General features: G+C 37.1%; 1 pseudogene; it reads left to right on the top strand.

Annotated features, from left to right (window-relative positions):
• The first annotated feature begins 9,253 nt into the window (after positions 1-9,253).
• LOC110716337 lies at positions 9,254-13,837 on the top strand (annotated as a pseudogene).
• Positions 13,838-20,823: the final 6,986 nt, after the last annotated feature.

Here is a 20,823-nt window from a genome sequence, read left to right as displayed (position 1 = left end):
TGATGTCCCACAATCTGAGGAGGCTTTTGTTATTAATGAACCTAATGCTGATGATTTGCTATCACACTTTTATGAAACTATGTTGGAGAATTTTGAAAGAGTACAAGAGCAGGTGGTGGGGGAGGAAATGACTAGTAAGGGAAAGAAGGGGAAAGGCAGAGGGAGAGGTGGTAAACCTAGAGTGAAGTTGCCTGTAAGGAGGATGCCCCCAATTAATGACCAACCTCCCCTAGCTGCTACTACAACATTCTCTAATGCTCCTATACTTGAAATAAGCAACCTGAACTCAACCTCTTCAAACCACAATGCCATCATAGTTCATAGAATACCTAGGTCTACGCTGCTAGAAAGGGTTTGTTGAACATTGTTAATCAAATAGAAGAAGCTCAGGTGAGTACCGAAGAGGAGTTTAATAGGAGGTTTGAGAATGTGCCTATTAGTAGGGTTGAGGGTGATGAAAGTAGTAGGAGAGACCATTTTGAGGATGATGTACCTATTAGGAATGATAACAATGATAACATTGATGTCTTGGATAGGGAAGCTAACATAAATGATATATCAGAAGAAGAAGATGATGATGATGATTTTGGGGTGATTCAGGACAACTATGATGCATTTGCTGATGATACATGGCATAATGAGTTACTAGATGATGACAACTATTTCAACAAAATGTACAAGAATGGAGAGTTTGTTGATAATATGGAATTTGGCAACATTTTATTGACACCATGGATGATTTTTACAGACAAAGCACACTTCATATCTGTGCTTAGAGATTACTGTATCCAATGTGGGTTTGCTATTGTAGTAGAGAGGTCAAGTCCTACAAGATTCACTGCTCAATGCTTAGAAATGAATTGTAATTGGAGGCTACATTCCAGTGTTCTCCCTGACGGGTTTACATGGGCCATCAAGAGTATTCAGAATGCAGAGCATACTTGTAGGGGTTTAGATGAGAGAAATCCAATGGTTAATGTTCAATGGGCTGCAAGTAAGGTAATAAATGACATAAGGGCAAATAATGACATATCTGGGAAAACCTTGAATGAACTACTATGGAGTAGGTATGGGGTTCAAATGGCAACAAGTACACTGTACAAGATGAGGAGTATTGCATTGAAAGAGATCAATGGTGGCCATGATGAATCTTATGGGCATCTCCCCCAGTATTGTGAAATGGTTAGACAAACTAACCCTGGGTCTGCAGCTTACTGTGCATGGAGCCAACAAAATGGGCCTAATAAGGCTCTCATCTTCTCTAGTATATTCATCTCATTCAAGGGAGTTATAGATGGGGTTGGTGCAGGGTGTAGGAGTCTGATTGGAGTTTATGGTACTCACCTTAAAGGTAATTATGGAGGGGTACTGTTATCTGTTGTTGCCTTAGATGCAAATAATAAATTGTATCCATTAGCATGGGCTATAGTTTCGGGAGAAGATGTTGAGAGCTGGAAGTTCTTCTTTTGGCATTTGAGGCAGATTTTGAAAGACTGTAATAGAGGGGATGATTGGTGCATTATGTCTGATAGACAAAAAGTAAGTACTTAAATTATATTTAAGAAAAATAGTGCATTATCACTAATATCATTTGAATTACTAACATCATTGTATATGTATTTTTTGCAGGGAATATATCCTGCTTTGACTGAGTTATGGCCAGAGGTAAAGAGAAGGTATTGTTGCAAGCACTTGGCAAAAAACTGGACAACAACCTTCCCAGGACCATTGATGGCATCATTATTTTGGCTAGCATGCAGTGCCACTTCACCATTTACTTTTAAGAAGGCTATGAACAGAATAAAGAAAGCAAATCACTTGGCCCTTGTATGGTTGTCTAAGTTGGGAGATCAAGAAAGGTGGACGAAACATAAATATGACCCTAAGATATGCTCAGATGAGAACACGTCCAATTTTGTGGAGAGTTCCAATGCCACATTAGGGGTTGATAGATGTAGGCCTATTTTAACACTCTTGGAAGGTAATGTCTTAGTGAATTTGGAAACTTTTTTATAGTTGTAACTTGCAATTTTGAACTTTCTTTGTTTTATTTCCATAGGCATAAGAAGGGTGTGCATGACTAGAATTGCATCTAGAAGACAAAAATGTCAAGACTGGAATAATGCTGATCCATGTCCAAATATAGTCAAGAGAATTCGGAAGCTGATGCATGATTCAAGGACATGTAAAGCATACCAGAGCAGGAAAGGTGAATATGAAATAATGGAGGGCAAATCAATGCTACCAGTGTCATTAAACAACAAGAATTGCATATGTGGGGTTTGGCAAACAACAGGAATCCCTTGTAGGCATGCCATAAGGGCAATACTTGCTGCAGGTTATGATCCACATCGATATGTGAGCACATGGTACTCTGGCAGGGCCTATAAACAAGCTTATGCTCATCATATCAACACAATACCAGACCATGAGCATTGGCCATAAATTGATCAACCTACAATTGATCCACCTACCATGAAAAGGGGTATTGGAAGGCCTTCAAGAAATAGAAAAAGGGGTGGTGATGAGCCTGCAAAGGGAAGAAGATCCACTACTGTTCAATGCCAAAAATGCAAGGCTTATGGACATAACTCACAGACTTGTAAAGGTGGTTTGACAGCTAAGGAGAAAGCAATAGGTTGTGTCATACAACAACACAAGAGGCAGAAGACATCAACAACCAATTCAAAGTCTGCCTCACAGCCTACTCCCTCACAGCCTGGTAGTTTCCAAGCAACTGGTTTACAGCCAAGAGCAACATCTCAGTCACTGCAAATTGGTAGCAGAAGCTTTACTGTTTCACAACAAAAAACTAGTGCAGGGTCTTCTCAAGATGCAACAAGAAGCAAGGGAAAAGAGAAAGTCTTGTGATTACAGCTTAGAGTCTTGGATTACATTTTGATTTCTGAATTACTGTACTTTTTTAGCTGGACATATGGTTTTTATGTTGAAGTTTGAATATTTTTGTTGACAGCAATTTGTGATTTTTGAACTAATTTAATGGCATTTTTAGTTCTTTGTGAATTTAAGTCTTGTATATGGTTTCTACTGTTCTGTTATTCTGCTGTGTGCTGTTTTGCTGCATTGCTTTTCTAGTGTGTGCACGGCTTGTAGTGTGCACAGGTTGGCTGTGTGCATAGGCTTGTAGTGTGCAGGTTGGCTGTGTGCATAGGCTTGTAGTGTGCACAGGTTTGTAGTGTGCACAACTTCTGCGTGCACTCTTGCTGGATGTTTTCTGTTGGTACGTGCAATGTTGCTGCGTGCACTGATGTTTACTGCTGCGTGCACTGTTTTTTCTTTATTTTTAACTTGAGCAGGCCACTATTGGGAGGATCATTGAACCCAGCAATTCTTGCTTGGAAACTTGATCAAATATGGATTTATTTCATTGCCTTGGTTGCTGGTGCAATTCTTGGAGTTTTAATGGTTCATGCCTTGTGTCTTCATCATCAACCTCTAATTATAATTGTCATCTGGTATCATTAATAATAAATCATTCACACCAAATTCATACAGAGTACAAAATAAACACCAATTTTTTTATTAATAATTCAAATTGCATATTAAATTACTTCCCAAATTGCAACTAACATAATATCTCTTTCTAACAATCTAACCAAAATTACATCATTTTTTTAACATTAAAACATAGATAATAACAACAACAACAATTATTTTTCACATAGTTCCCAAAGCTCTTATACATATCATCAATCTTCTTGTGAATTTCTGCAATTTCTTCATTTGAGAATCTTCGCATTTTTGCATTTCCTTCTTCCTGCAATTGTAATTCGAAGAGCCTTATTTTTTAATATTACCAACGACAAAAATTATCGAAGAACCCAATTGTAGCAACCGTCAGTTGCAAGGCATCGTCTTCACCCAATTAAAGAATTTATCAGTTGCGCATCACCTTGAAGCAATTGAGTGATGTGCCAATTTTAAAAGAACCCTAATTTTTCAGGGTCAGGGGAAATAATTGAAGAACCCTAATTTTCAGAGAAAGGTCAAGAATTCGAAGAATTCAAATTTTTCAGAGAAAGGGGGAAAAATTCTAAGAACCCTAATTTTAGAGAAAGGGGGAAAAATAGGAATGCAGATAAGTCAAATAAACGGTGGGTTCATATAAAGGAGTGGAGGGTAGGTTAGTCATTTCACTGTTTAGAGTTAAAAGGTTAGCCATGTTAGTCTATTTAGCCTAATTTAATTTAATTTATGACACTAAATAGAGTTTAACAAAAGTTTAGTGCCACTATAGATAATGTCAATTTTTTTTCCACCAAATAGAATTTGCAAAAGTTGATGGCCACCACATAGAATTTCCCAAAAAATAATCATCTAACTCTTACAACTCTATTATCATAACTATCTTACATGTTACCACTCAAATCAAATTATAAAATGTAAAAAACAAAATCCCAAATGTCCCCGAATTATAAACCCTAAAAAAATTTGATCGAAAATTTTCCCCAAATTCTTTACCAAGATTTCTCTTCAACGTGAATCTGGGCTCTCGCAGGGTTCTCCATTGCCGCACTTCAATCTTTGTTCTCCACTGAAGCTCTCTCATCGGGTTAGTACGATAGATGGAAATGATGAAGATTCGTTTTTTGATTTCTGCTTTGTGGGTTTTCAATTCTTTTTTTTTTTTTTAATATCAATTGTGGGTTTTCAATTCTTTGGGAATTTAAGGAAGTTAGATTACTACTCATAAACTACAATATACGGAGTAGTCTTTGTGATGTCTGATTTTTTTGACTCTTTGTAGTAGAGAAGTTGTTGTTTATTTTTTCTAATTCAATTCAATCATGAAGTCTAGCCTTTATTAGGCCCTTTTTAGGTCCATTAATGGGCTACCAAATTCTTTTTCTAAATAAATGGGCCCTTTACCAAATTCGATTCAATCATGAAGTCTAGCCTTTATTAGGCCCTTTTTAGGTCCATTAATGGGCTACCAAATTCTTTTTCTAAATAAATGGGCCCTTTACCAAATTCGATTCAATCATGAAGTCTAGCCTTTATTAGGCCCTTTTTAGGTCCATTAATGGGCTACCAAATTCTTTTTCTAAATAAATGGGCCCTTTACCAAATTCGATTCAATCATGAAGTCTAGCCTTTATTAAGCCCTTTTTAGGTCCATTAATGGGCTACCAAATTCTTTTTCTAAATAAATGGGCCCTTTACCAAATTCGATTCAATGCCCTTTTTAGGTTGCTGCTGCTGCTCTGCTTCTGCGTTGCAACTATTCTGTCTGCCCAACTATATATGTTATTTGTTTTGGCCAACTTTCATAGACTCAACTATATGTATATATTGGTTCAACTAAAAAAAGCCCTTTAAGACCCTTTAAAAGCCCATTTAAGACCCATTAATTGGTTCAAATTTTCTTTTGTTTAATAGGTGGTTGTAATTTAGTGTTTTAAAGTTTAAATGGGCTGGGCCAGGTCGGGCTTAATGGGCTATGGCCCGGCCCGGGCCATTTCAGATCATCCTTAGCCCAGCCTGGCCCGACCCGTTTAATTAAGTTATGGGACACGATGGTCTTTTTCCTGAATGTGTCTGGGTATTTTTGTCATTTACTGGATAAAATAATTATCTTTATTCCTCTTACCATACAAGATATTACCTAAAATCACTCTATCTTTTTTTTTTTTTTTTATTTTTAAGCTGAAATAATGAGGAGTACAAAAATAAAGTTGAAAATTTAATTTTATTAAGCTTTGGTAAATGGTACACTAAAAACTAATGATCGTCCTACAACAATATTTTACCCGCCATACCTAGGGTCATTTCATTATTTTAGTATGTGGGGATCCGGGACAAGTAGGGTTTGTTGGAATTGTTAGATTATCATGAATAAAGAGAATAAAAGCTTATTTTATAGAGTGTGATCAATTTACTCTAGATGAGATCAAAATTCAAGTCAGGTAGAGCCTACCGTAATTGATTAGTTTACACTAGAGCTGAATGAATTTGTAGGTTGTGGCCTACCACAATTGCTCATGAGTGGGTTTAATTGTGAATTACACATTCCACTACTTGGATTTTTTTTTTTTTTTTTTTGTAGTTAATAGAATGTTTAACTGGAGTTGTTATTCACCTTAATATTTATAATCATACATCACTTCATCATCTTCTTCTTCTCTTTATAAACTCTTAGTTGATGATTATAATAGCTTGAAAGAGCAAATTCACAAAACACATCCTACTTACATATTATACAAACACATAGAAAGTTAAACATAATTCTTTTTCTTTAGGCATAAGTTTTCTATGACTCAACTTCTCACCCTAAAATTTCTTATTGTGAAAGCGATGTCTAACCTTAGGGCACATACCGGCGATATAATGAACACCTAGGTTTCATGCGACGGAATTCGTTTTCAAAGTCAGTGTCACGCCACACCATTTTCCTTTTATCAATCAAACACATAATTCCTTATATCTTTATAACCTTTGAAATACTCTTATTTTACAAGAAAATTTTATTAAAACCACCAAAAAAATAAGACTACAATTCGTGTTTTACCACCATAAATTTTAAAAATATTATTTTACCACCAAATAAAAAAAAAAATTATGTTTCACCACCTAGACGGGACTCCATTTTTTATTGGAAAATTTGTCAAGAATATTACGACCTTTGTCTGGTCTTCCAAAAATATAACGACCTTTTGATTATCCCTTAATAAAATGACCTTTGACATCCATCTTCCTAAAATAGAATGCAACCGGTTGGCAACCTGTTTAGTAAGTTAGTACACCATGTGTCACGTAATTATTGGTAGGTTATTTATATTTTTAAAAAACTTTAAAAAATACTAGAAAAAAATAATTAAAAAATAGAAAAAATTAATAAAAATACCAAAAAAAATAATTAAAAACCAAAAAAAAATAAAAAAAATAAAAAAGAAAAAATTAAAAAATACCAAAAAAAAACCAGAAAAATATTAAAAAAAAGAAAAAAAAACCCCGAAAAAACCAGAAAAATAAAAAAGAAAAAGAAAAAAAACCCCAAGCCGCCAGCACCCACCCCTGCCGGAATCCCCTCTCCCCTACCCTAGACCCCCCTTCCCAAATTCCCCAGCCGCCGGAGAATGCCAATCCGGCAGCCCCCACCCTCGATTTTTATTTTAAAAAAAAACCCAGACCCCTTCCCGTAACCACCCCATCATCCCTTCACTAACCTCGCCAACCACCAACCACCGAGACGACTAGCCATAGCGAACATTCCTCATTGGCCACCGATAGGGGAAGGGGTGGTGCGCGGTCGGAAAAAACAGGGGGAAGGGGGTGGGGTGTGTGGTCAGAAAAGACAGGGGAAGGGGGTGGATTCGTGGCCGGAAAAAGCAGGGGAAAGGGGTGGGTTCATGGTTGGAAAAATCAGGGGAAGGGGGTGGGGTGTGCAGTCGGAAAAGACAGGGGAAGGGTGTGGGTTCGTGGTCGGAAAAAGCAGGGGAAGGGGGTGGGGTGTGCAGTCGGAAAAGACAGGGGAAAGGGGTGAGTTCGTGGAATCGTGGTCGGAAAAAGCAAGGGAAGAGGTGGTGCGTGGTCAGAAAAGGCAAGGGAAGGGGGTGGGATACGTGGTCGGAAAACACAGGTGAAGGGGCTGGGGTGGTCGGAAGGGGAGGGGGAAGAAGGTGGGCTAGCTGTAGGGGGGTGGGGGTTGCCGGAAGAGGGTGGGAGGGTTTTTTTTTTTAAAAAAAAATAATTTTTAGAAATTAATATCAATTTTACAAAAGAAAGATAATGAAAAAAAAAATTAACCAATCATAATACGACACATGTCCTCCCATAACCTTTAAATCAAGTAATCGGTCATTTATCCTATTTATGGAAGATGCATGCGAAAGGTATGTTTTAATTTTGTATATGTAATTAGATTTGTGTTAATAAATTAAAAAAAAAATTATGTTTAATTTTTATGTGTATGAATAATTTTGTACATGATTATATGTTAACTTTATATGTATAATTAGATTAGTTTTATATATAACTATGTTATTAATTAATTTTGTGTTAATTATGTGTAAATTGTCAATTTCCAACAAAAAAACAAAAACAATATTACACAAAAAAAAAGAAAAACAAAATTTCTCAATTTCCAACAACAAAAAAACAAAATATTACACAAAAATAGAAAAAAAATTATCAATTTCCAACAAAAAAAAACAAAATATTATACAAAAAAAAAAAATTCCTCAATTTCCAAAAAAAAAAAACAGAAAATTATACAAAAAAGAAAAAAAACAAAAAAAATAAAATAAAACAACCGCCGACTGGTGGTGGGGCGCCTGGCCAGGACGGTCGCCGGCTGGTGGTGGCGTCACAACCGACAGCAACGACCACCGACCTGGCGTCTGGGCAGGACGCCCACCTGGCGTCTGGGCAGGACGCCCAGCCACAGTGACTGTCGCCTGTCCCAAATGCCACTCATCGTGGTTGGGCGTCCATCCCAGACGCCAGGCCGGTGGCCGTGGCTGTCGGTTATGGCGCCACCACCAGCCGGAGGCCGTCCCAGCCAGGCGCCCCACCACCAACCGTGGTTGTTTTTTTTTTGTTTTAAAAAAAAAAATTATTTTGCCGCCACGAGCTAACCTTCCCTCCTCCGCAGTCGCCGCCAATTCTTTACCTTGCCGCCTCGACATTGCCGTACTTTGATTTTTTTTTTAGGGTGTGTTGTTTTTTTTAGGTCAAGGGCAATATTGTAACTTTAATATAAGTTTGTGGGCTTTATGTGGAGATTTGCCGGCGATATTTAGCAATCCACTTATATTTTTGGAAGACCAGGCAAAGGTCTTAATATTCCTGACAAAATTTCCTTTTTTTATTTCCCTCCAAAAAAACGGGCAGTGAGCTCGAATTTAAGTCTCCTCCCTTATTTTCACTGACCCCCAATTGATTAACACCATCTACGTCATTGATTACTCATCAAATTCTCAACTTCCTTTGATTAAATTCCTCAGAATAAAAATTGACTCACTCTCCAAAAATTATTTGTCTTTGAAAATTCAGCATTACTTACATTAGAGAGGTCACTGAACAACCATAACAAGAGTAACGACTCAGGTTTGTTTCGTCATCGTCAACAACTGGGGGGACCTAGGAATCTTAGCTTTCTTGACAGAGATTTGAGTTTTTGACAGTGAAAAGTATGTAATCTGCACTTCTTTACTGTATTTGTGTATGGGAATGGGGTAATCTCATTGTTTAGTAGTTTTAATTTTGGGGCTTTGTGAAAATTCTTTACTTTAAACCATAATTTTGTATGAATATGTTATTGTGGGGCTTGTTTCATTTTTATATTGAACAAACTAATAAAGAATTAGGGTTTAACCATAAAAAAATTAGGGTAATTATTGTTGTTGTATTTAATTAAAAATAAATCCATTTTGTTCTTTATTTAATTGGCAATAGGGTATTTCCCCTAATTAAACAATTAATTAAGTTAAGTTGTGTGATTATTTAAGCAAAAAAAAGTTATGTGATTAGTTTTTATTTATTATTGTTATAGAATGGAAAAGGTGGATGTAAAATTGACAGTGGGGGGTTGGTTTTGTACCTAGTATTGTTGGTAAAAGGCGCCAAATAACTTGGGATGGTGGATGGGTTTTTTGGAAGAAGAAAGTGAGGGTGTCACAAATTGAAGTGGGATTAGTGAATGCATTAGCTGTGCATGGGTTTTTTACATGCTGGTGTTGAAGTGCCTGAATTTAATTGTTGGTATAAGCAGAAGGGGAGGACTTTTATAACTGGTAAAAGGGAGTCAGTTAATGATGAAGAAGTTAAGGGGTGGTTAGACACAAAGACTAAAGAAGGGGTTATTGAAATGCATGTTACTAGTCAAGAACCTATTAAGGCCACACCAAACAGTAGAGTTAACATGATAAATGGCAATGAACTTAGTTCAAAAGATAGAGCAAAGTTGAGAGAGGAACTTGGTGGGCCCAAACCACTTACTGAAAAGCCCTAAATCCTTACAGCAACACCCCTTAGGTCCAGCCCAAGAGTAAACAAGTCAGCTGAAGTTTTGAGGAGAAGCCCTAGGTTAGTAGTTGGAAGTAGTCCTACTGAGAATCCAGTAGCTAGGAAGTTGTTGTCTGCAGAAAGTAAAGGTAAGGGGAAGCTAGACTTTGGTATATCTTGAGTTTTAGTAGACAAGGAGAGAGTTACAACAAAGGGAGATGAGGTGAGTAGTGAGGAGCATGATCCCAGTCTATTCTCAGACAGTGATGTGAGTGATGTTGACATAAACTGGAATGTGGAGGAGGAGGACTTTTATGATGATGATGATCATCAGGATAGCATCGATTTTATGGTATGTCAACAGAAGAAGTCACAAAAAATGCAAGTATTCGTGGATATTTCAACTCTGCACAAGCTTTAGCTGATTTCGCGGAGTTGATTTTGCGCCTTAAACAGAAGCTTAATGCACACTATTCTCCGGTCATTGCTGCTGTTGGATCTTACGGTGGAAGTAAGTCATAATCGCGCAGTCTCTATCGTTAATAATATATTTTTATATACAAATTAAAGTACATAGTAAGACGAATCAATTAATAACTTGCATAAATATGGACATTTTCAATGGCATTATATTGTGTACATAATTAACATGGCTTGTGTTATTTCTATGTTGTACAAATTAAAGTACATAGTAAGACGAATCAATTAATAACTTGCATAAATATGGACATTTTCAATGGCATTATATTGTGTACATAATTAACATGGCTCGTGTTATTTCTATGTTACATGCAGTGCTAGCTTCATGGCTTCGGCTGAAGTATCCCCATGTTGTCTTGGGTGCTCTGTCCTCATCGGCTCCTGTGTTATACTTTGACAAAATTATTCCACCAAATCATGGATATTACTCTGTTGTCACAAAGGATTTTAAGGTAAATATAATATCATATCAAGAAAAGGGTCTTATCGGGCCAAAATCTCTCACGAGTCCTCTTAGTAGGGGGAAGGGTAAGGGAATCTCTGCCCCAAAGTGTTTCTAGTGGGGTATGATCGATAACCTCTTGACTGTGAGATGTAAACTTTTCCTCTAGAGTAAGCTTTGTTTGGTATATATAACATGATATATATCATGCTTGTATAATTTTAATAATTAAAACTAAATACTACTCCGTAGTATATATGAATCGTATAGACTACTAGTACAATACAAGCTAGAATATTCTAATGAATCGTGGAGTATACAGTTATAAAAAATAAATATTTGATAATTAACACCAATTTAATTTGTAAGCACGAATTAGAGTTCATGTTCAAAGAAGTGATATACACTATTATCTCCATGTCTAATTGCAACGTAATTTTACATTTTTACATGCATGTTGTGAGTTGCATTATATTGGTTTTGTAGGAAACAAGTAAAAGTTGTTACGAAACCATCAAAAACTCATGGGCTGAGATTGATAGAATTGGGGCAAAGCAAAATGGTCTTTCTATTTTGAGCGACAAGTTTAAAACTTGTGTGTAAGTAATAATTCCTTTAATTTGTTTACTAAGACATAAATTTATCACTTAAACTTTTTCTTTATAATTTTCAGTCGTGACTTGAAAATTGCTAACTCAATTTATTACACGGTAAAAGAATGTGTAACACCCGATGATGCGGGTGTTATAATAGCACCAATAAACTATTTTTTTGGTTCAAATCATATCATTTCGTGAATGCGTGAATTGTCTTAAGTGTTAAATTTTGATTTCGTTCTTGGTTGTGTAGGCAATTGGAAAAGACAAGTGATCTTAAGGACTTTTTGGCAAGCAGCGTTTATGCGCAAGCAGCTCAATATAATATCCCTAGTGTGAGCAGCATTTGTAAAGCAATAGACAGTGGAAGCAAAAAAGATATACTTGCTCAAATTTACGCAGCAGTCGACGTATACTCGGCCAATTACACGGATTGTCTAGATATTTATGCCGCTCACGATCAATTCATAGGATGGGGTTGGCAGGTAAATTTAACTATAATGCATGATAAGGTTCGTTATTGAGTAGGGTAGTCGTCCAATGATAATAAGGTTGGAGTCAAGTTCAAAAAGCTCTAAATAAATAAAGAAAATAATAAAATAATATAAAAAAAATACATAGATATTATATATCTATTCATATATACTTAATGATGGAATTATCCAATATTTATTGAATTCGATAGTTTGTTGGCCTGCCCATAATCTACCTGCAATTCGTATTGGCCCAACCTGCTATTGGCCCTATAAAATATGATCCTCTTTAACCCGCGCGATCCTCGTTTAATAACCAGGTCTAAGGTTCATCCCGTCACGACCTTGCACTACAAGACACATGGGTTAAGCAATGTGGTACTGAACTTGAGCTTTGATTGGATTTCAAATTTGGAATTCTCTTTGAAATATTTTACACACATAGATAGAGCCTACCTAGGCTCAAGATACACAAACAAATTTGACAAAAGTCGTGACTTAAAAGGCTTACTTTAAAGCCATCTTTCAATATTTTTTTATCCATTATTTAATATTCTTTCCTTGTTATTTTAGACATGAAGTGAAATGGTGATACCCGTATCATATGGCACAAATAAGGATTCGATGTTTCCATCTAAAACTTTTAACTTGCTCAAATATATCAAGGAATGCAAAGACGTGTACAACGTTGTTCCACGACCACATTGGATCACAACTTATTATGGAGGGCATGTGAGTATGAACAAAAATATATAATATTGTCTTTTAATCTTTAGCGAAGACAGTTTGTTTATACTCTGCACTTATTTTTACTTATTTAAAACTATTTTTAATATTTAAGTTAATTTTCATGTGATCCAAAAATTTAAAAGTGTGAAGCTTTAAATGGATATAAGACTAGTTTCTTACAGAGATTTGCACACTACAGGATATGAAGCTGGTTTTGAATAAATTTGGCAGTAATATTATTTTCTCCAATGGACTAAGAGACCCGTATAGTAGTGCTGGGTAATCCTCGTTATTTCTTTTTTTTTTTTTTTTTAGACTAGAATTTTTTTTTTCTTTATTTATAGTGTTCATAAACATATCATCAATTAATTAACCTTCTTTTAACCTTAAATTTGTGCATGTTGACAGGATTCTAGAAAACTTATCAGAGAGCATAATTGCCATTTATACCACAAATGGTTAGTGTACAACATTATCATGTCATCTAAGTGCAATCAATTACTCTTCTACTTCATCGGGTTTAAAAGTTGTTCACTTTTATTAGCTTTTTTTGCACTTACTATGTGTAAACCTCACTATTAGGTACAAAGTACTCCATCGTCTCCATAGTTAAAGATATTAATAGTTAGTGTTACACGTAGCAAATGTATATTATTCAAACTTCAAACTACGGAGTATATGAGTAAAAAGTATATCAAAGGATTTATTTGACATTAGCTAAAGGAAGCAAAATCTTTCCTAAAATTTCACTTTAATTGCCTTAAATATTTGTAGGAACCCATTGCCAAGACATACTTGCTGCAGAAGAAGATGATCTAGAATGGTTAGTTCATCAAAGGACAAGAGAAGTTGAGGTTATCAATGGGTGGTTCAAGATATATTATGAAGATCTCAAACAATATTTGAAATGATTTTGCTATTTTCATTTGTGTTGCTATCTTGCTAATCTATTTTGTATTCTACGTAATTCTAATACTTATAATTTATAAAGCACAAATTTTATGTGACTGGCCACACCGTATGGCCAGGGTTACTTATCACTAGTAGAAAAAAAGAAATAGGCAACCCCCCTATGGCAACGGTTCATGAAAACCGTTGCCAACTTAAATGAGCGCCATTTTAAATTTCAGAGTTGGCAACGGTTAACCGTTGCCAATTGAGTATTTTTTTTAATAATAAAAAAAAAAGTAGTTAGAGTTGGCAACGGTTAACCGTTGCCAATTGAGTATTTTTTTTTTTTAAAAAAAAAAAAAAAGTAGTTAGAGTTGGCAACGGTTAACCGTTGCCAATTTAAAAAAAAAAAAAAAAAAAAAACCGGGTATACTGCTGCATTCAATTCCAACGTCTCTTCATTCAATTCCCTCTTCTCTTCTCTGTTTCGTCCCTCTTCTCTTCGTCCCTCTTCATTAATATTCCATTGGAGCACCCGACGCAGTTGCCGCCATACGCACCACCATTGAAGCATCTTCCATTGAAGCATCTTCGAGGTAAGCTACCTAGTATACCTAGGTTTCAATTACTCCATTGAATTCCTTCAAATTCATGCCTTTTTTTTGAGGATTTGTTTTGCATTTTAGTAATTGTAATTAGTATCTTGAAATATAGGGTTTCTCAACTACAAGCGCACGTACGACCCCCCTCCACAACGACCCTCCATCCACATATATACTTGGGTACAGGAAATGTAGGTTCTTATTTCAAGTAATTTGAATTTCGTTCTTCAAAGCTTGCCTAAATTTGCTTGACCAGTGATTATTAATACTCAGAAGTGCATGATTGGTAGAAAATGCTGGCAGACAATACTCGAAAGTGCATGATTAGTTTAGAATGCTGGCGTGTGTGGTATTTGTGAATGAAGTTTAGGTAAAAAGCTTATAGCATGTTTTGTTCAATGTAAAAAGGTTTGATGGAATGTTTTATTTGATTGAATAATTCATAGTATTATTATGGAGAGATTTTGGCTGGTTTGGCTGTGGGTGGGCTGAGGTTGCTGCAGGCTGCTGTGGGTGGGCTAAGGCTGCTGTGGGTGGGCTTCTAGGTAAAACTCATATGTTTGGTTTTGTTTTATTCTTGTTTTGGGTGTTTTCGTTGTCCTAGTCCTTGCTCGAAGTACCCTTCCTAGAAGGTCCCTTCTTGTTTGAGGCTAGGTAGTGCCCCTCAATGTTCGTGGCACCTTTCCTAGAAGGTGGCTTTGAACATTGTTGGGTGGTAGTTGTGGTTGTGTGCCCTCGGGCTGGTTTTGTCTCGTGTTTTTGGTATTTCCTTGTTTGTAAGTTTTATTTGTTCATTCTTTAGTAATAAAAATTTTTCTTATTTTCCAAAAAAAAAAAAAAAAAAAAAGACAATATGTAGCCATGTGTTAAGGAGTATTGAAATTCTCCATTGATGATGTTCCTATGGGGAATATGTCCCAAGTTTTGGTTATTTGTTGCCCTAATTAATATAGAAATTGTTTGAAGTAACTTATATTTGTCCTTTTTGTGTTTTACCTTTTGTGGTTGGTGTGGTTTGTTGCCCCATTTTCTCTCTTATTCCTTAATTATATATATGGCCCTATTTTTTCTTATTATCCATTTCTCATACTTACTAACTTTTGTTTTTTGTTTTGTTTTTTCTTTTTGCGTTTTTATAGATTCATATGTGACTTGAAGTTCAAGTTTAAGCTTGAAGACTACATACATACCTCAAGTGCGAAGTTAAAAAGAATACATTATCCATTGTATTGGTATGAATTATAACACTTCCTCTAATAAGCTATATATTATATACTTATATATATATATATATATATATATATATATATATATATATATATATATATATATATATATATATCTCTTTATTGTCTTAATAAAAGTTTTTTCATGACAAACTAAATACAACAATAAATATATGAAATGTTTGCATTGCATCATCATATGCCTAGATACCCGTTCAAGGCTTTATCATTAGGAGAAAGTCTTAAATAGTCCCCGGTTGGGACTGTTCTTGAACGTTTACTCTCACTTAGGTGGTGAATGTATGTCCTTTTTTTCGATTTTAAGGAACATCTTGGCTTACCATTTCCTCGATCACCATGTTCTCTGGGTACATATGTGGGTAAGTAATTACCTACGTCGTGTACTTGGAGAACTGGGGTGAAATGCTGCCGGATTTTCCTTAAAATTGGAAAGTTGACATACATTCACTAGTGAGAGTAAACGTTCAAGGATGGGTTAGGTTGGAGTGATAAGGACCCTTTGGAAGCATATATTCATTTGTGTATGTATATGAAAGTTATATGCATGGTGTGTGTTTGAATTTGATTTATGTATATAGTAGATGTAGCAATTATACATTATTGTTCGTAATATGTTGCATGTTTAGAGACAAATTGCTTAATGGAGAAGGATCGTGGCTGGATGTATGGTAGACGTGATACATTGGAATTCTTTGATGGGGTTCAAGAGTTTTGCGAGAGGGCTTTAGCTTATCAGCGTAGAATGGGTTTCGAGTGCCTCTATTGTCCTTGTGTTGATTGTAATAATGTGAAGGTGGTCAATACTGTTGATATCATCAGAGATCATGTAGTTTGTCGTGGGTTTAGGCTTAAATATTTGGCACGGTGAAGAAGGAGAGTACAATGGGGATGTTATTGGGAATGATGTGCATGATGATAGAAGCAATGACATTCGTGTGGACGAGGAATACAAGAATAATGATGATGAACATATTATTGATGATGGTGCTGAGGAGGGATTTGAGGATGATCATGTGGATGAGGTTGAGGATGAAGGTGTGGATGAGATGATGCGTGGTTTTGAAGGTGACGTGTTTGAGTCATTATCGGAGGCTTCTAAAAAGCCTTTGTATCCTGGGTGCCAAAAATACTCCAAACTAAGTGTCGTGCTAACACTTTTTAACATTAAGTCGAAGCATGGGTGGACGGACAATAGTTTTACTTCCTTGTTGAGCGTGTTAAGTGAGATGTTGTCCGATGGGAATGAAATTCCTAAGTCTTACTATTACGCTAAGAAGCTCATGTGTCCATTTGGTTTGGAGTATAAGAAGATACATGCATGTCCTAATGATTGTATTCTTTACCGAAATGAATATGAACAATTGGAGGAGTGTCCACGATGCAAGAAGTCGCCCTACAAGCGCAAGAGTTGCAATGCTAGTACGAAGGGACCTTCTGCTAAGGTGTTGTGGTATCTTCCCATAATTCCAAGGTTTAAGCGTCTGTTCTCTTTACCAAAAGACGCTAAAAACTTGAGGTGGCATGCAGAGGGAAGAAAGAAAAACAGAATGCTAAAGCACCCAGCCGACTCCCGGCAATGGAAGAACCTTGATATGAAGTTTGGGGAATTTGGTGATGAAGTCAGAAATTTAAGGCTTGGTTTGTGCACTGACGGGATGAATCCATTTGGCACTCTTAGTACCCAGCACAGCACATGGCCGGTACTTTTAATGATCTACAATTTGCCTCCTTGGTTGTGCATGAAACGAAAATATGTAATGCTTTCACTTTTGATATCGGGGCCAAGGCAACCTGGAAACGATATAGATGTGTATCTTGGGCCACTGGTTGATGATTTGAGAAAGATGTGGGACGAAGGGGTTTCCGTGTTTGATGCTCATAAGAATGAGATGTTCACATTGCGTGCAGCTCTTATTGGACCGTTAATGATTTTCCTGCATATGGCAACTTGTCTGGGTATAAGAATAAAGGGAAAAAGGCATGTCCCATTTGTATTGATGATACGCCAAGCAGACGCCTTGATCATTCTTTCAAAGAGGTGTATTTGAGGACAAGAAGGTTGCTCCGGCGCGATCACCCGTACCGTCGACAGAAAAAGGCTTTCGATGGGACAGTGGAATAGGGGACTGCTCCTAGGCCACTAACTGTGAGGAGGTTTACGCTCGGGTTAAGGGTGTACGAACAGTATTTGGGAAATCTGAAAAAGCGGCGGAATCAGTTGCTCTCTTTAAAAAAGAATCAATCTTTTGGTTGCTCCCGTACTGGAAAGAACATGACGTTAGGCACTGTCTTGATGTAATGCATATAGAGAAGAATGTGTGTGACGCTCTTGTGGGAACGCTGATGAATATTCAAAACAAGACAAAGGACGGAAAGGGTGCACGTTTAGATTTGGAAAAGATGGGGGTGCGTCCAGAATTGTGGGTTCAGCAAAGGGTTAGTAAGGGAAAGGAACAGGAAAAGGAAAAAGAAATGGGTTCGAAAAAGGGAAAGGGAAAGGCCGCGGATGCGTCGAAGAAGAAAAATGAGGGAAAAGCCAAAGAGGGGAAGCCCTATTTACCTCCGCTTGCTACACATTGTCAAGGGTAGAAAAACGGATGTTTTGTGAATGTCTGTATGGCATTAAGGTTCCATCAGGGTACGCATCTAACATGAAAAGATTTGTATCCTTAAATGGAGAATTGAAGCTGACAAGTATGAAATCCCATGATTGTCATGTTCTGATGCAAGTTTTTCTACCAATTGCAATACGTGGTATTTTGCCAAAGCACGTGAGGGAAGCTATTACAAGCCTCTGTTCGTTTTTCAATACAATATGTAGCAAAGTGCTTGATCCTTGTACACTTGATGCTTTACAGGCGGATGTTGTTGTGACTTTGTGCAAATTTGAGAGGTACTTCCCGCCCTCGTTTTTCGACATAATGGTGCATTTGATTCTTCATTTGGTGCGTGAGATTAAGTTGTGCGGTCCAGTGTTCTTGAGGTGGTGCTATCCTTTTGAAAGACACATGGGTACATTGCAAGATAAAGTTAGGAATCGGGCTCACCCGGAAGGAAGTATGATTCAAGGGACCGTGGCCGAGGAGATTGGTAATTTTGTGGCCGACTATGTAGCCGTTGCTGAACCTATTGGTATTCCTACTTCTCGACATGAAGGTAAACTTGATGGTCATGGCACAATCGGGTCAAAACGAATGTCACCTGATCGAGAGAAGTTCTTACAAGCACACCTTTATGTGTTGCACCATGTTGCAGATGTTCACCCATATTTAGACGAGCACATGGCTAGTTTGCGTGATGAGTTTCCGTCGAAAGGTGAAAGGGCACTGATGCAATTGCACAATAAGAAGTTTGTGAGTTGGTTTCGTGATCGAGTGATGGGTGGAATGGATGAGAGTGTCACAACTATAGTAAGGTGGCTTGCTTATGGTCCTAGGGATGATGTTCGCTCATTTGAGGGATATGACATAAATGGGTACACATTTTGGACTGAGCGTCAAGATTTGAAATCGTCCTCGACCCAAAACAGTGGTGTAACGGTTGTGGCATCGTCAAGGGAGTTTGCAAGTGCTAAGGATAAATCACCCGTTGATGCAGAGTTGTCATACTACGGTCGAATTCAAGAAATATGGGAGCTTGATTATTATGACTTCACGATTGCTCTTTTCCGGTGTAAGTGGGTTGATAATATCAGGCGTAACGTCAAATTTGATGACTTTACTCTTGTAGATCTTGGCAACCTGAATGATAGTGTGGAACCATTCATCCTTGCATCTCAAGCTAAGTAGGTGTTTTACGTATTTGACCCTAACGACTCAAAATGGTCTATTGTGCTAGCCGACAAAAGAAGAATCCTTGGCGTTGGAGATGTCGAGGATGAGGAAGAATATGATGCCTTTGATGACTCGGCACCTTTCACTGTTTCTAGACCTGCTGTGCCAAATGAGATAGACGACCAAGCCAATTACATGAGATCAGACCACGATGAAGGAATATTAGATTGAGGTACTATATATTTTCTGTTAGTTTGAATTGCAGGCGTAGAAAGAATTAAAAATTCACATTTTAGGTGAAACTGAATGAAATTGTTGAATTACTTGCCCATTTTTCTTATATTCTTTTAAATGACATAAAGTAACTTGCTTCACCATTTTCTATGTTTATTTGTATTATAATTCAGCAATTTATATATGATTATAAGTTTACCTTACAATTCAGCAGCTAATAACGTGTTATGTTTGTAATGACAGGTTTTAACATCTAATGGCGGACGATCCATACCGTGTTCGAGTTGAGGATGTTGAATCTAATGAGGATGATTCATCTAATGATGGGGACTAGCTGTATGATGTGAACAAGGAACCTGATTTGGGTGAGCCAGAAGATCAGGCGCAAGATGTATTGGAGAGAATGATAGATGAGTTTGAAATTGCAGCTGAGCAAGCGCCTCCAATCGATAATAACATTATGGAGCCGTTTCGTGAGGATCAAAGTGGAGGGGGGGTGCAGGCACCAGCGAAGAAAAAGCAGAGGGGTCCGACGACAGCTTTCAAGAAACCTGTCGGTCCTATGGTCTTGGAGTATGACAGGGTAGGGCAACCCTCAGGTAAATGGCGTCGTCAGTATGCTGGTCAAGTTGGGATTTGTACGCGCAAAATCCCCATTACGCTTCGTATGAGCGACGTACCTACAGGCTTGATTGACACGTTTTGGAATGATACTAGGGTAAGTTTTTTTTGATGTGATTATTTATAAACAATTTCAATTTATTTTTATGTTATTGGCAAACTAATAATGTTTGTTATTTGTGCTTGCAGAGTCTATTTAACATTCCAAATGAGTACGCCAAGCGAAGGGTGTTTGAATCCTTACTTGCGGCAAGATTCAGAAGCTTCAAGTGTAACTTAGTTCGTCGGTTTATCACAAAGAAACTTGTGAGGAAACCAAAGAACAAGAAAGGAGGTGGCAGTGATGATGATGTCATCGATGAAGAGAAACTCCCTTGGCAAATATGGCCTAGCATATCGAAGGATGATTGGGAAGCTTTCGTTCTTCAAAAATGAAAAAAAAGAAGAAATTGTAAGTTTAAAGAACTCTGATGAAAATTGTGTTGTAATTTATCGTCTTTTTTATTAGTAATGAAACTAACATATATATCTTTTTATGTAGGAAATGAGGGAGCAGAATTCCAGGAATGCATTGCAAAAGCAATACCACCATCATATGGGAGCAATGACGTATGATGAATGGAGGGATACGTGGGTGAGTGAAGGAGTATACCCCATTGCGCTTCTAGGGTCCTCCACAGCGCCATCTGACTCCACGACCAGTACTTTGGTGAGTCGTGCTGGGGATTTCTTTTGCTCTATGCATTCGCGGGACAAGAAAACCGGAAAA

This window comes from Chenopodium quinoa, unplaced genomic scaffold (assembly GCF_001683475.1).
Source record: "Chenopodium quinoa cultivar QQ74 unplaced genomic scaffold, ASM168347v1, whole genome shotgun sequence".
In the NCBI taxonomy this organism is placed as follows: Eukaryota; Viridiplantae; Streptophyta; class Magnoliopsida; order Caryophyllales; family Amaranthaceae; genus Chenopodium; species Chenopodium quinoa.
This window is presented reverse-complemented; position numbering and strand designations above follow the sequence as displayed.